The following is a 13,950-nucleotide window of genomic DNA, read 5'->3' as shown; positions in this document are numbered from 1 at the left end:
TAACTTAGAAACTGAAGAAAAATTTAGCGAACTTAAAAAGCAGATTATAAGGAAATAGCACAAACTGAATCAAAGAAAATAAAGAAATATGAATATAATAAATATGAAGATATTTTTGCTTATCTCTCTGCCAGACAACAAAGCCTGCTGCTGTGCTTTGAAGGGCCTCAACCTGTGCACATGCAACCTGGCCCTTAATCAAGACTAAGGAGGGAGAGGTACAGGAGTTCTCCTTTGCACAGATCTCTTCTCTCCAGTATCCTGTCCCATGAATTCCAACTGCTTTAGAAACCCTGAGTTCAATTTTATAGTTCTAAATATGAATCTATTAATATTTTACAGTTCTTTATTTTCTTTTTAAGATTCTGTTATTCATAGTGACACGAGGGACAATATGAAATGGTCTGATATATACATATATGTAATTAGAATCTCAGATGAAGAAGAGAGAACGAAGCAGAATAAAAAACACACGAAGAAATGATGGCCAAAAATTTCCCCAGTTTTATGGAAAACATTGTGGATCAACAAATCCAAAAAGCTCAGAGAACCCGAAACACAATAAATACAAATAAATCCCCCAAAATCCCACACTTTGGTGCATCATAATTCAGCTACTTAAAGCCCAAATAAAGGAATAAGAAAAAAGATACATTTTACACTATGGAACAAATAAATGAATTATATATAACATCCTCTCAGAAATAATGAAGACCAGTTGACAAGTAGTTTTAAAAAAAACCCTTTCAATTGAGAATTCTAAATCTATTAAAAATACCTTTTAAAAATTAGGTCAAAATAAAGATATCTGAGTGAATTTTTGGCCAGCAGCAAGAAGCAATGCTAAAAAAAAAAAAAAAAAGTTGTTCAGGTTCAAGAAAAATGTAACCACATGGAAACTCACTGGCTTGCACCCCGGGTGTGTGTTTCCCCCATGGGGGGCACCCCAAAGTGGCAAGAAGTCCCCTGGGGCACGGGGACAGGACAAAAGGTGATGAATGTCCCTCCATTCCTCAGAGTTCCTAGGACTAAGTTGATTGCTTTCCAGGTTTCAGGTTGTCACTCTCCCACTCCCTCCACAGAATTAGTCAGTCCCATTCCGGTAACTATAATTTCACCTTTATTTTCATTATCCCCTAATGTCTCCAAGACATTTTGTCCATAAGAGCAAGGTGAAATGGGGATAAAGATAGATCTACAGAAAGTAATAAATAAAACTAGAAATGAGAGATGTGTACAGGAAACACTATTTAAAGCAAAAGTAATAACACTGAATTGAAGTAATTATAAATTACGTCAAAATAAAAAATGTATGACATAATAGCACAGAGAATGACACCAGGGTGGTGGTGAATGGAATTAAATTTTGGTAGCATTGTTACATTTTATAGCAAATGAAACAGTATTAACCAAAAAGATGGCAGAAAACAAATACAAACAAAACCAAATGAGAAAAACAGAAAACTGAGAGCAAAATGGCAGACCTGCATCTAACCATATCAATAATTACATTAAGTACAAATGGTCTCAAATCCCAATTAAAAGGCAGAGATCATCAGGTTTGATTTTAAAAAACACACACTAATTACATCTTGACTGCAGGAGACATATTTTAAATATAAGTCACAGATATGTTGAAATTAAAAGGAAACAAACAAACAGTAGGCTGGGTGCAGTGTCTCACGCCTGTAATCCCAGTACTTTGGGAGGCCGAGGCAGGTGGATCACCTGAGATCAGGTGTTTGAGACCAGTGTGGCCAACACGGTGAAACCCTGTCTCTACTAAAAATACAGAAATTAGCTGGGCGTGGTGGCAGGTGCCTGTAATCCCAGCCTGTAATCCTGAATATGGCAGGCTGAGGCAGGAGAATTACTTGAACCCGGGAGGCTGAGGTTGCAGTGAGCTGAGATTGTGCCATTGCACTCCAGCCTGGGCTACAAGAGTGAAACACCATCTCAAAATACACACACACACACACACACACACACATGCACCCACACACACACCATACAAACAACCATAAAAAAGTTGGTGTGGCTATATCACTGTCAGACAAAGGATACTTCAAAGTAATAGATATTACAAGGGAGGTGGGACATTTCATAAACATAAAGGGTCAATTCATCAGGAAGACATAATATGCCCAATATGAAAGCAACGAATCTGCTGTTAATGTGGTTTCAAAGCACATGAAGCAAACAATGTTAGCACTCGAAGAAATAGAGAAATCCACAATCAGTTGAAATTTAACATTCCTTTCCAGTAACAAGTAAGTTTATGAGCACGTGCACACACACACGCACACACACACACACACACACCCCATAAGACATAGATTTGGGCTACACTATCGACCACCATTATCTAATTAACACTACAGAACCATGCACTCAACATCTTCTGAATATTCATTCTTTTCAGGTGCACATGAGCCACTGTCTAGGATAGAACCTATCTTGGGACAAAAAAAGTCAATAAATTTCACAAAGTGGAAATCTTACAGAATATGTTTTCTGACCACAACAGAATTAAGTTAGAAATAAATAAGACATATAGAAATTCCAAAATATTAATAATACAATATATTTTTAAATAACACTTAGATCAAAGAAGAAATCACAAGGAAAATAAAAATGAAAAAATAAATTAAGATTTGTGAAATGCAGCTAAAGCAGTGTTTAGAGGAAAATTTAAAACTTTATCTGTTTATGTTAGAAAAGAAGGTTTAAAAATCAATGGTCTAAGTTTTTACCTAAAGAAGCCACAAAAAGAGAAAAATAAACCAAAAGTAAATAAAGTAAATTAATTAAGAGCAGAAACCAATGAAATAGAAAACAATATAAAAAAATTAACAAAGCCAAAAATTGGCTAGAAAGGATTTTTAAAAAATGAATAAACTCCTAGTTAGAATGATCAAGAAACAAGAGAGAAGAAATCAATAGCCATTATCAGCAATGAAAAAAGGGAATATTGGTATGTATCTTGTAGTCATTAAGAGGACATAAAGGAATATAATAAACAATTTTATGCCAAAGCATTCCACAGCTTACATAAAAAGGACTCATTCCTTAAAGAAACAAAACATAAGAAAATTGATCTTCAATGAAGCAGTATTGGAAAGCAGGGCCTAATAGGAAGTATTTGGGTCATGGGGGCACTGTCCTTATGAATGGATTAATGTTATTATCCTGGAAATGGGCTCATTATTACAGGAATGGGTTCCTTGTAAAAGGACAAGTTTGGTATCCTTTCCTCCCTTTGCTCTCCCACCATGACACATCAAGAGGGCACTTGCCAGATGCCTGCCCCTTGATCTTGGACTTCCCAGCCTACAAAACTGTGGGCCAATAAAAATTTTTTTCATCATAAATTACCTAATCGGTGGTATTCTTTCATAGTAGCACAAAATAGACTAAGACACCATCTCACCAAGAATAAAATCAAACTTCATAAACCATGGTCTACATGACCCTGCCAATTTCTCAGCCCTAATCTTGGACCTCTCTTCTCATCAATCAATTCACTCAGTCATACTGGCTGGCCTGCCACTCCTCAAACATGCTCAATTCATTAATGCCTTGGAATCTTTGCACAGGTTTTCCTTTTGAATAAAAATCACTTCCCCCAGATCTTTACAAGGCTTGTTCCCTTACGTCATTCATGTCTCTGCTCAGATGTCATCTCTTCAGGCATTTCCTGATTACTTAATCTAAAACAGTCCAACTATTACTCTGTCCCCTTACACTGCTATAATTTTCTTCACAGCATTTATCACTACCTGACGTCACATTATATACATTTATTAATAAGTCTGTTTTTGCTTATTTGCCTCACATTCTAAAATCTGTGCTCCAGGAAGTCAAGACCCTGGTATGTTCCATTCTCTGCTCCATGTTCAGTGCCTAGAACAGTACCTGGTCCATGGCAGGTACTCAACAAAAATTGGTAAAATGAAAGAATTTACAGATGAGAAACTGAGATAGAGGGAAAGATAACTGCACAGGATTACAACTACTTCAATAAATATTTACTAAGTAGTTACTTTGTACCCATGACACAATAGTAAATAAGGCAGATCAGATCCTTGTTCTCATGGAGATTACACTTAAAAGAACTCAGAGTATAGGTCTTTCTATTGCAGATTTATTTGAAACTTAAAAAAAAAAAAATCCCTGGAGAAGGAAAGAATGTAGTATACAACATTCCTCAGCAATTCAATTACAACCAGTTGTCGAGGCTCTTTCTTTTTCTTTCTTTTTTTTTTTTCAGACGGAGTCTCGCTCTGTCGCCCAGGCTGGAGTGCAATGGCGCGATCTCAGCTCACTGCAACCTCCACCTCCCAGGTTCAAGTGACTCTCCTGCCTCACCCTCCTGAGTAGCTGGGATTACAGGTGCACGCCACCACGCCTGGCTAATTTTTGCATTTTTAGTAGAGATAGGGTTTCACCATGTTGGCCAGGCTGGTCTCAATCTCCTGACCTCATGATCCACCCGACGCGGCCTCCCAAAGTGCTGGGATTACAGGCATGAGCCACTGTGCCCAGCCCACAGCTTTTTCTTTTACTCATTATTAACTACATTTTTTTCTTTTAGACATATTTACTTATTAGTCTACATGAATCCTATATACCATTTCTTTTCTTTCTTTTGTTTTTTAATCTAAGGTCTTGCTTCATTGTCTAGGCTGGTCTCAAACTCCTGGTCTCAAGCGATCCTCCCACCTTAGCTTCCCAAAGTGCTGGGATTACAGCCATGAGCCACCACTCCTAGCCCTATATATGTTTTAAAGCATCATTTGTAAAACACAGTCTTACATATTTTATATCTTGTCTTGAACTTCCTAATAAAACCAAGTACCAAAATCAACATTTCTCAGAGATTTTGGTGATCTTTGTCTAAAAGAAAAAAAAATTTTAAGAAAATTTATGAGGCCATTGTCCTGATAATACAAAAATATACAGTGATGTAAAACATTATAAAATAACAAAGGGAAGCCCATCAGACTAACAGCAGATCTCTCGGCAGAAACTCTACAAGCCAGAAGAGAGTGGGGGCCAATGTTCAACATTCTTAAAGAAAAGAAATTTCAACCCAGAATTTCATATCCAGCCAAACTAAGCTTCATAAGTGAAGGAGAAATAAAATACTTTACAGACAAGCAAATGCTGAGAGATTTTGTCACCACCAGGCCTGCCCTGAAAGAGCTCCTGAAGGAAGCACTAAACATGGAAAGGAACAACCAGTACCAGCCACTGAAAAACATGCCAAATTGTAAAGACCATTCATGCTAGGAAGAAACTGCATCAACTAACGAGCAAAATAACCAGCTAACATCATAATGACAGGATCAAATTCACACATAACAATATTAACCTTAAATGTAAATGGGCTAAATGCTCCAATTAAAAGACACAGACTGGCAAATTGGATAAAAAGTCAAGACCCATCAGTGTGCTGTATTCAGGAAACTCATCCCATGTGCAGAGACACACATAGGCTCAAAATAAAGGGAAGGAGGAAGATCTACCAACAAAATGGAAAACACAAAAAGGCAGGGGTTGCAATCCTGTCTCTGATAAAACAGACTTTAAACCAACAAAGATCAAAAGAGACAAAGAAGGCCATTACATAATGGTAAAGGGATCAATTCAACAAGAAGAGCTAACTATCCTAAATATATACGCACCCAATACAGGAGCACCCAGATTCATAAAGCAAGTCCTTAGAGACCTACAAAGAGACTTAGACTCCCACACAATAATAATGGGAGACTTTAACACCCCACTGTCAACATTAGACAGATCAACGAGACAGAAAGTTAACAAGGATATCCAGGAATTGAACTCAGCTCTGGACCAAGCGGACCTAATAGACATCTACAGAACTCTCCACCCCAAATCAACAGAATATACATTCTTCTCAGCACCACATCACGCTTATTCCAAAATTGACCACACACTTGGAAGTAAAGCACTCCTCAGCAAATGTAAAAGAACAGAAATTATAACAAACTATCTCTCAGACCACAGTGCAATCCAACTAGAACTCAGGATTAACAAACTCATTCAAAACCGCTCAACTACATGGAAACTGAATAACCTGCTCCTGAACGACTACTGGGTACATAACGAAATGAAGGCAGAAATAAAGATGTTCTTTGAAACCAATGAGAACAAAGACACGACAAACCAGAATCTCTGGGACATATTTAAAGCAGTGCGTAGAGGGAAATTTATAGCACTAAATGCCCACAAGAGAAAGCAGGAAAGATCTAAAATTGACACTCTAACATCACAAAAGAACTAGAGAAGCAAGAGCAAACAGATTCAAAAGCTAGCAGAAGGCAAGAAATAACTAAGATCAGAGCAGAACTGAAGGAAATAGAGACACAAAAAACCCTTCAAAACATCAATGAATCCAGGAGCTTGTTTTTTGAAAAGACCAACAAAATTGATAGACTGCAAGCAAGACTAATAAAGAAGAAAAGAGAGAAGAATCAAATAGACGCAATAAAAAATGATACAGGGGATATCACCACCGATCCCACAGAAATACAAACTACCATCAGAGAAGACTATAAACACCTCTTTGCAAATAAACTAGAAAATCTAGAAGAAATGGATAAATTCCTCGACACATACACCTTCCCAAGACTAAACCAGCAAGAAGTTGAATCCCTGAATAGACCGATAACAGGATCTGAGATTGAGGCAATGATTAATAGCCCACCAACCAAAAAAAGTCCAGGAGCAGATGGATTCACAGCTGAATTCTACCAGAGGTACAAGGAGGAGCTGGTACCATTCCTTCTGAAACTATTCCAATCAATAGAAAAAGAGGGAATCCTCCCTAACTCATTTTATGAGGCCGGCATCATCCTGATACCAAAGCCTGACAGAGACACAACAAAAAGAGAATTTTAGACCAATATGCCTGATGAACATCGATGCAAAAATCCTCAATAAAATACTGGCAAACCAAATCCAACAGCACATCAAAAACCTTATTCACCATGATCAAATGGGCTTCATCCCTGGGATGCAAGGCTGGTTCAACATATGCAAATCAATAAACGTAATCCAGCATATAAACAGAACCAAAGACAAAAACCACATGATTATCTCAATAGATGCAGAAAAGGCCTTTGACGAAATTCAACAGCCCTTCATGCTAAAAACTATCAATAAATTAGGTATTGATGGGATGTATCTCAAAATAATAAGAGCTATTTATGACAAACCCACAGCCAATATCATACTGCATGGGCAAAAACTGGAAGCATTCCCTTTGAAAACTGGCACAAGACAGGGATGCCCTCTCTCACCACTCTTATTCAACACAGTGTTGGAAGTTCTGGCCAAGGCAATCAGGCAGGAGAAAGAAATAAAGGGTATTCAATTAGGAAAAGAGGAAGTCAAATTGTCCCTGTTTGCAGATGACATGATTGTATATTTAGAAAACCACATCGTCTCAGCCCAAAATCTCCTTAAGCCGATAAGCAACTTCGGCAAAGTCTCAGGATACAAAATCAATGGGCAAAAATCACAAGCATTCTTATACACCAATAACAGACAAACAGAGAGCCAAATCATGAGTGAACTCCCATTCACAATTGCTTCAAAGAGAATAAAATACCTAGGAATACAACTAACAAGGGATGTGAAGGACCTCTTCAAGGAGAACTACAAACCACTGCTCAGCGAAATAAAAGAGGACACAAACAAATGGAAGAACATTCCATGCTCATGGATAGGAAGAATCAATATCGTGAAAATGGCCATACTGCCCAAGGTAATTTATAGATTCAATGCCATCCCCATCAAGCTACCAATGACTTTCTTCACAGAATTGGAAAAAACTACTTTAAAGTTCATATGGAACCAAAAAAGGGCCCTCACTGCCAAGACAATCCTAAGCCAAAAGAACAAAGCTGGAGGCATCATGCTGCCTGACTTCAAACTATACTACAAGGCTATAGTAATCAAAACAGCATGCTACTGGTACCAAAACAGAGATATAGACCAATGGAACAGAACAGAGCACTCAGAAATAATACCACACATCTACAACCATCTGATCTTTGACAAACCTGACAAAAACAAGAAATGGGGAAAGGATTCCCTATTTAATAAATGGTGCTGGGAAAACTGGCTAGCCATATGCAGAAAGCTGAAACTGGATCCCTTCCTTACACCTTATACAAAAATTAATTCAAGATGAATTAAAGACTTAAATGTTAGACCTAAAACCATAAAAACCCTAGAAGAAAACCTAGGCAATACCATTCAGGACATAGGCATGGGCAAGGACTTCATGTCTAAAACACCAAATGCAATGGCAACAAAAGCCAACATTGACAAATGGGATCTAATTAAACTAAAGAGCTTCTGCACAGCAAAACAAACTACCATCAGAGTGAACAGGCAACCTACGGAATGGGAGAAAATTTTTGCAATCTACTCGTCTGACAAAGGGCTAATATCCAGAATCTACAAAGAACTCAAACAAATTTACAAGAAAAAAACAAACAACCCCACCAACAAGTGGGCGAAGGAGATCAACAGACACTTCTCAAAAGAAGACATTTATGCAGCCAAAAGACACATGAAAAAACGCTCATCATCACTGGCCATCAGAGAAATGCAAATCAAAACCACAATGAGATACCATCTCACACCAGTCAGAATGGTGATCATTAAAAAGTCAGGAAACCACAGGTGCTGGAGAGGATGTGGAGAAATAGGAACACTTTTACACTGTTGGTGGGACTGTAAACTAGTTCAACCATTGTGGAAGTCAGTGTGGCGATTCCTCAGGGATCTAGAACTAGAAATACCATTTGACCCAGTGATCCCATTACTGGGTATATACCCAAAGGATTATAAATTATGCTGCTATAAAGACACATGCATATGTATGTTTACCGTGGCACTATTCACAATAGCAAAGACTTGGAACCAACCCGAATGTCCATCAATGATAGACTGGATTAAGAAAATGTGGCACATATACACCATGAAATACTATGCAGCTATAAAAAAGGATGAGTTCATGTCCTTTGTAGGGACATGGATGAAGCTGGAAACCATCATTCTCAGCAAACTATCGCAAGGACAAAAAACCAAACGCTGCATGTTCTCACTCATAGGTGGGAATTGAACAATGAGAACACTTGGACACAAGAAGGGGAACATCACACACTGGGGCCTGTCATGGGGTGGAGGGAGGGGGGAGGGATAGCATTAGGAGATATACCTAATGTAAATGTCGAGTTAATGGATGCAGCACACCAACATGGCGCATGTATACATATGTAACAAACCTGCACGTTGTGCACATGTACCCTAGAACTTAAAGTATAATAATAAAAAAAGAAATTAAAAAATTGTAAAACCATTTAGTATTAGTTACAATTACTAACTATAAAAATATCATATGAAAAAATAGAAAACCATACAGAGATGAAAGAAGATGGGTTTCAGATTTTCAAAAAGGTGTTATTAGATAGCACATTACATACTGATCACTTGGAGAGTCATGGTAAAGTTCACAGTTCTGAGTTCTGGCAAGGTTTTGCTCAGCATCCTACCAACTGGACTTTGAAAAGCAGCCTAACCATGCACTACAGCACAACCAGACTTCCTTCCTAAGGCAAAAAATGAGTAATTGGTTTAGCATTGTCTAAGTGTGTACAGATATGATTAACTCTTTTAATGTGAAGTGAGTGGGTGCTTGCTTTGCCAGCACATATACTAAAATTGGAACAATACAGAGAAGATTAGTATGGCCCCTATACAAGAATGACATACAGGGCCAAGTATGGTGGCTTACACCTATTATCCCAGCAGTTTGGGAGACTGAGGTGGGTGGATCACTTGAGGTCAGGAGTTCGACACCAGCCTGGTCAACATGGTGAAACCCCGTCTTTACTAAAAATACAAAAATTAGCTGGGCATGGTGGCGCATGTCTTTATCCCAGCTACTTGGGAGGCTGAGGCAGGAGAATTGCTTGAACCCGGGAGGCAGAGGTTGCAGTAAGCCAATATCGTGACCCTGCACTCCAGTCTGGGTGACAAGAGTGAGACTCCATCTCAAAAAAAAAAAAAAAAAAACCAGAATGACATACAAATTTATGAAGTATTCCATATTAAATAATAATAGTTATTATTATTAAATATAAGTGAGTGGATTTAGGAATACTCAGGATTTAAACAGGCTTACCTATATAAGATATACATAGAATAAAAAATAGTGCCTTCAGGTATTTCTGAAACTTTTCTCAATCTATGATGTGATTATTTACCTGCTTCTTCTATTACTGCTCCTAACAGTTTAACGTTAGACTATTCACAGCACATATACTTGTAGCTATAAATGTTATATGCAATTTTTTTTTAAGAGATAGGGTCACACTATATTGCCTGAGCTGGTCTCGAACTCCTGGGCTGAAGTGATCCTCCCATCTCAGCTTGCCAAGTAGCTGAGATTACATGTGCAAGCCATTGTACTTGATCCAAAAATTCCAATGACTAGAAATACAACTTTAAAATGTTACCATTAAGATCATTTCCATTGGGTAGAACGTGCACTAGTCGGGCAAGAGGTACACTAAAAGCCAGGCTTCACTACTTTACAATTCATCCATGTAACCAAAAGCCACTTGTACCCCTAAAACTATTGAAATGAAAATATTTTTTAAACTAAAACAGTAATTTCCAATGACTGTATTAACTCAATTTTTAGAGCATGAAAAAAATTAGATCAAGCCATATGAAGTAGTTTATCGGCTATAATTAGATTTATATCTTCATTGTGGGAATTGAAATTTCTATTCACAGTACTATACGTTGGATTTACAAACTGTAAAACTGGGATTCCTGTACCACAAATATTTTGTGAATAAAATAATTTGAATTCCTATAAAAATACCAATGAAAGTTGATAATGATGGGAAGAAAGTGATTTTTAAGTTCATCTTTAAAAATAAATGAAAATAGCTATAATAATATCTCAGAACAGTAATAAAGGGAGATTTACCTTTGAGGAATTAAAAGGTATTACAAAAATATAGAAATTAAAACAACTAGCGGAAGAAAGAGTAGGACAAGCTGTAAAAGCATAGAGCCCTGAAACATACATATTAGAAGTAACGTATGGAAGAAATCATTAAATAACAGAAGAACTTTCACAAATCAACAGAGTTCAACAAGAGATGCTGAGTAAGGGGAAATTCAGAACAGAGCTTCTTAATCTTTATATAATGTAACAAATAAAATTTTTGATGGATTTAAAAGTTAATAGAAGGAAACCAGGAAAAATATAGATAATTATTTGATCACTGAATAGGTAAAACACAAAGGCAGAAACAAAATGGAAGAACAATAAAATGGATATACCACAAATTATCATAGAGGATATAGTTATTATTATTTGTGGGTAAAAATATTTCATACCTTGAAAACCATGAATATATTGAAAAACTATTAAAAATCAACAAAGAGCCAGGTCCAGTGGCTCATGCCTGTAATCCCAGCACTTTGGGAGGCTGAGGAGGCAGATCGCTTGAGCTCAGGAGTTTGAGACTAGCCTAGGCTAGTGAAACCCGACTAGCCTAGGCTAGTGAAACCCCATCTCTACTAAAAATACAAAATTAGCAGGGCATGGTGGTGCACACCTGTAATCCTAGCTACATAAGTGGCTCAGGCAGGACAATTGCTTGAACCCAGGAAGAGAGGCTGCAGTAAGCTGAGATCCTGCCACTGCACTCCAGCTTGGGTGAGAGTGAGACCCTGTCTCTAAAAAAAAAAAAAAACCAAAAACAAAAAAATCAACAAAAGAAGTTTTTTAAGTAACTGGTTAAAAATTATCAATCTTATTAAGTTTATAAAAATAAAAGGAGGAAAAGATTTCATTTTGAATAGGATACACACACATACACAAACAAACATATCCCAGGGTAGGCTTCATACTGAGCTTAGTTTTACTCATGTGTTTTCTTTTATACTAACTTTGTATAGTTTTAGTTTTCTTTTCTTTTTTTTTTTTTTTTTTGAGACAGAGTCTCACTCTGTTGTTCTTGAGCAGCTGGGACTACAGGCGTGCGCCACTATGCCCGGCTAATTTTAGTATTTTTAGATGGGGTTTCACCATGCTGGCCAGGCTGGTCTCGAACTCCTGATCTCAAGTGATCCACCTGCCTCAGCCTCCCAAAGTGCTGGGATTATAGGCATGAGCCATAACGTCTGGCCAGTTTCAGTTTTCTTCATTTAGACTCTGTATATCTCTCATTAAGCTTTATTCCTAGGTATTTTCACTTTTTTGTTCCTTTGGCAAATGGAATATATTCTTCCAGTGAGCAAAGGACAGTTCAGAGGTTCTTTCCTTGGTCTTCCATCCTTCAACCCCCATCTCCCATAGCAGAGGGGTTGGGCTTTGATAGTTTGCTTACTGTCAGCTCACAAGAGCAGAAATCACAAATCACTTCCATAAATCAGAGGTTTGTCTCTGTTTAAGAGAGGCTAAAAGCCACCTCTGTACTCATGTTAAAGGAAGAAAAACCACAATGAGAGGGGAGAAAAACTCCAGTATTTCATAGGGACAAAGTAACCTGAGAGAGCGAGCTGCACTTTTAGAAAACCTGGCTCCCACTGACATCTGAAGATAATTTTTAACATAAACCAGTTTAGGACAGAAAAGAAAGCTCTCTGGAACTAAAAACATGATCTCAAATTTTGAAACTAAATAGAAAAAAAAAAAACAGTGAAAGAAGACAGTCACATCTGAGAAGTCAGTCGATGTTCTAGAAGACCTCAATTAATGTTCAAAATAATGATCTTACAAAAGAAAGCAAGACGACAGATGAAAATGCTGAGAAAAGACATGAAACTTTAGGAGCACTAATAGCTATGTAACCAGATTTCCAGGAGAGAAGGAAAAAAGTAAAGAAACATATAAACAAATAACAGAGGAAATTTCTAAACACACGAAGAAAGGAATATTTAGTACAGGTCACACTGTTTTTGTAACAAGGCCTTCCAATGAAGGAAGTGGTATATCAACTTAGATTATAGTACAAGCTCATTGTCTTCTTGAAAAACAGTAACAGTTTACAGACTGGCTACTCTGTAATCCAGTGCTATTTTATGTGTATCAGTTATTTTTGCCTACCCCCTTCCCCCAATTCAGTGTCTCTACTCATAATGGCACTTTTTCTTCTGGAGAATCCTCTTTCCCCTACTTTTAATTCTTGTGGTTTAGATGGGGGGGGGGGGAGTTCACCTGACTCCCCAGCACAGAGTGGGCAAATGATTCATGTCTAGCGAATCAGATTATCACATTCTAGGCTAGATCAAGAAAATTAATTCTGAACTTTTGTGAGAATTGCTGGGAATTCTATCCCTCTTGGCACTAGGATTGAGCACTCAAATCCAGATGTATCTGAACTATTTTAATTCCTGGAATTATAAACTACGTGATTCAACAGATTTCTTCCCACATCACCCTCCCATGCCAAGCCAAGGGATCTCAAACTTACAATATATCAAAATTACCCAGAGGTTTGTTGGAAGAAAGAAGAAAAAAAACACAATGGCTGAGCTCAACACCCCAGGTTAAGTCTAGGGTCAGGCCTTAGAGTGTGCATTTTAAGCAAGATCCCATGTGATGCTAATGCTGGTCCAAAAATGACATTGAGAACAACTACCTTCAGCCATGATGAGTTCATTTGTGTAACTTGCACCGGAAACACTTATGACCACTATACCTCCAGTCAGATGATAAACAACAACCCTTTAACAGCACTGGATTTCAGAGTAGCCAGCACAGTGAAATTCAAGACTAAGTATCAAATTATCTAGAAAATAACAAAAAAAACCTAGAACTTCATACTGAAACCTGTGCAAAACAATTAAGTTTTTCCTAAAAGAATATTTATGGTCTGAAATCCATAG

General features: G+C 37.5%; 1 protein-coding gene and 1 non-coding gene across 6 annotated transcripts in view; one reads left to right on the top strand and one right to left on the bottom strand.

Annotated features, from left to right (window-relative positions):
- The window catches only part of LIN28B (lin-28 homolog B), a 142,746-nt gene that overhangs the window by 27,671 nt on the left and 101,125 nt on the right, over positions 1-13,950 (bottom strand). The gene's annotated exons all lie outside the window — the stretch shown is intronic.
- On the top strand, positions 9,730-9,836 carry LOC112440194 (U6 spliceosomal RNA). The gene has a single exon (XR_003028380.1). It is a non-coding gene; the product is annotated as a U6 spliceosomal RNA (small nuclear RNA).

Source organism: Pan paniscus, chromosome 5, assembly GCF_029289425.2.
Source record: "Pan paniscus chromosome 5, NHGRI_mPanPan1-v2.0_pri, whole genome shotgun sequence".
In the NCBI taxonomy this organism is placed as follows: Eukaryota; Metazoa; Chordata; class Mammalia; order Primates; family Hominidae; genus Pan; species Pan paniscus.
The sequence above is the reverse complement of the archived record's forward strand: the minus strand, read 5'-3'. Positions and strand labels throughout refer to the sequence as shown.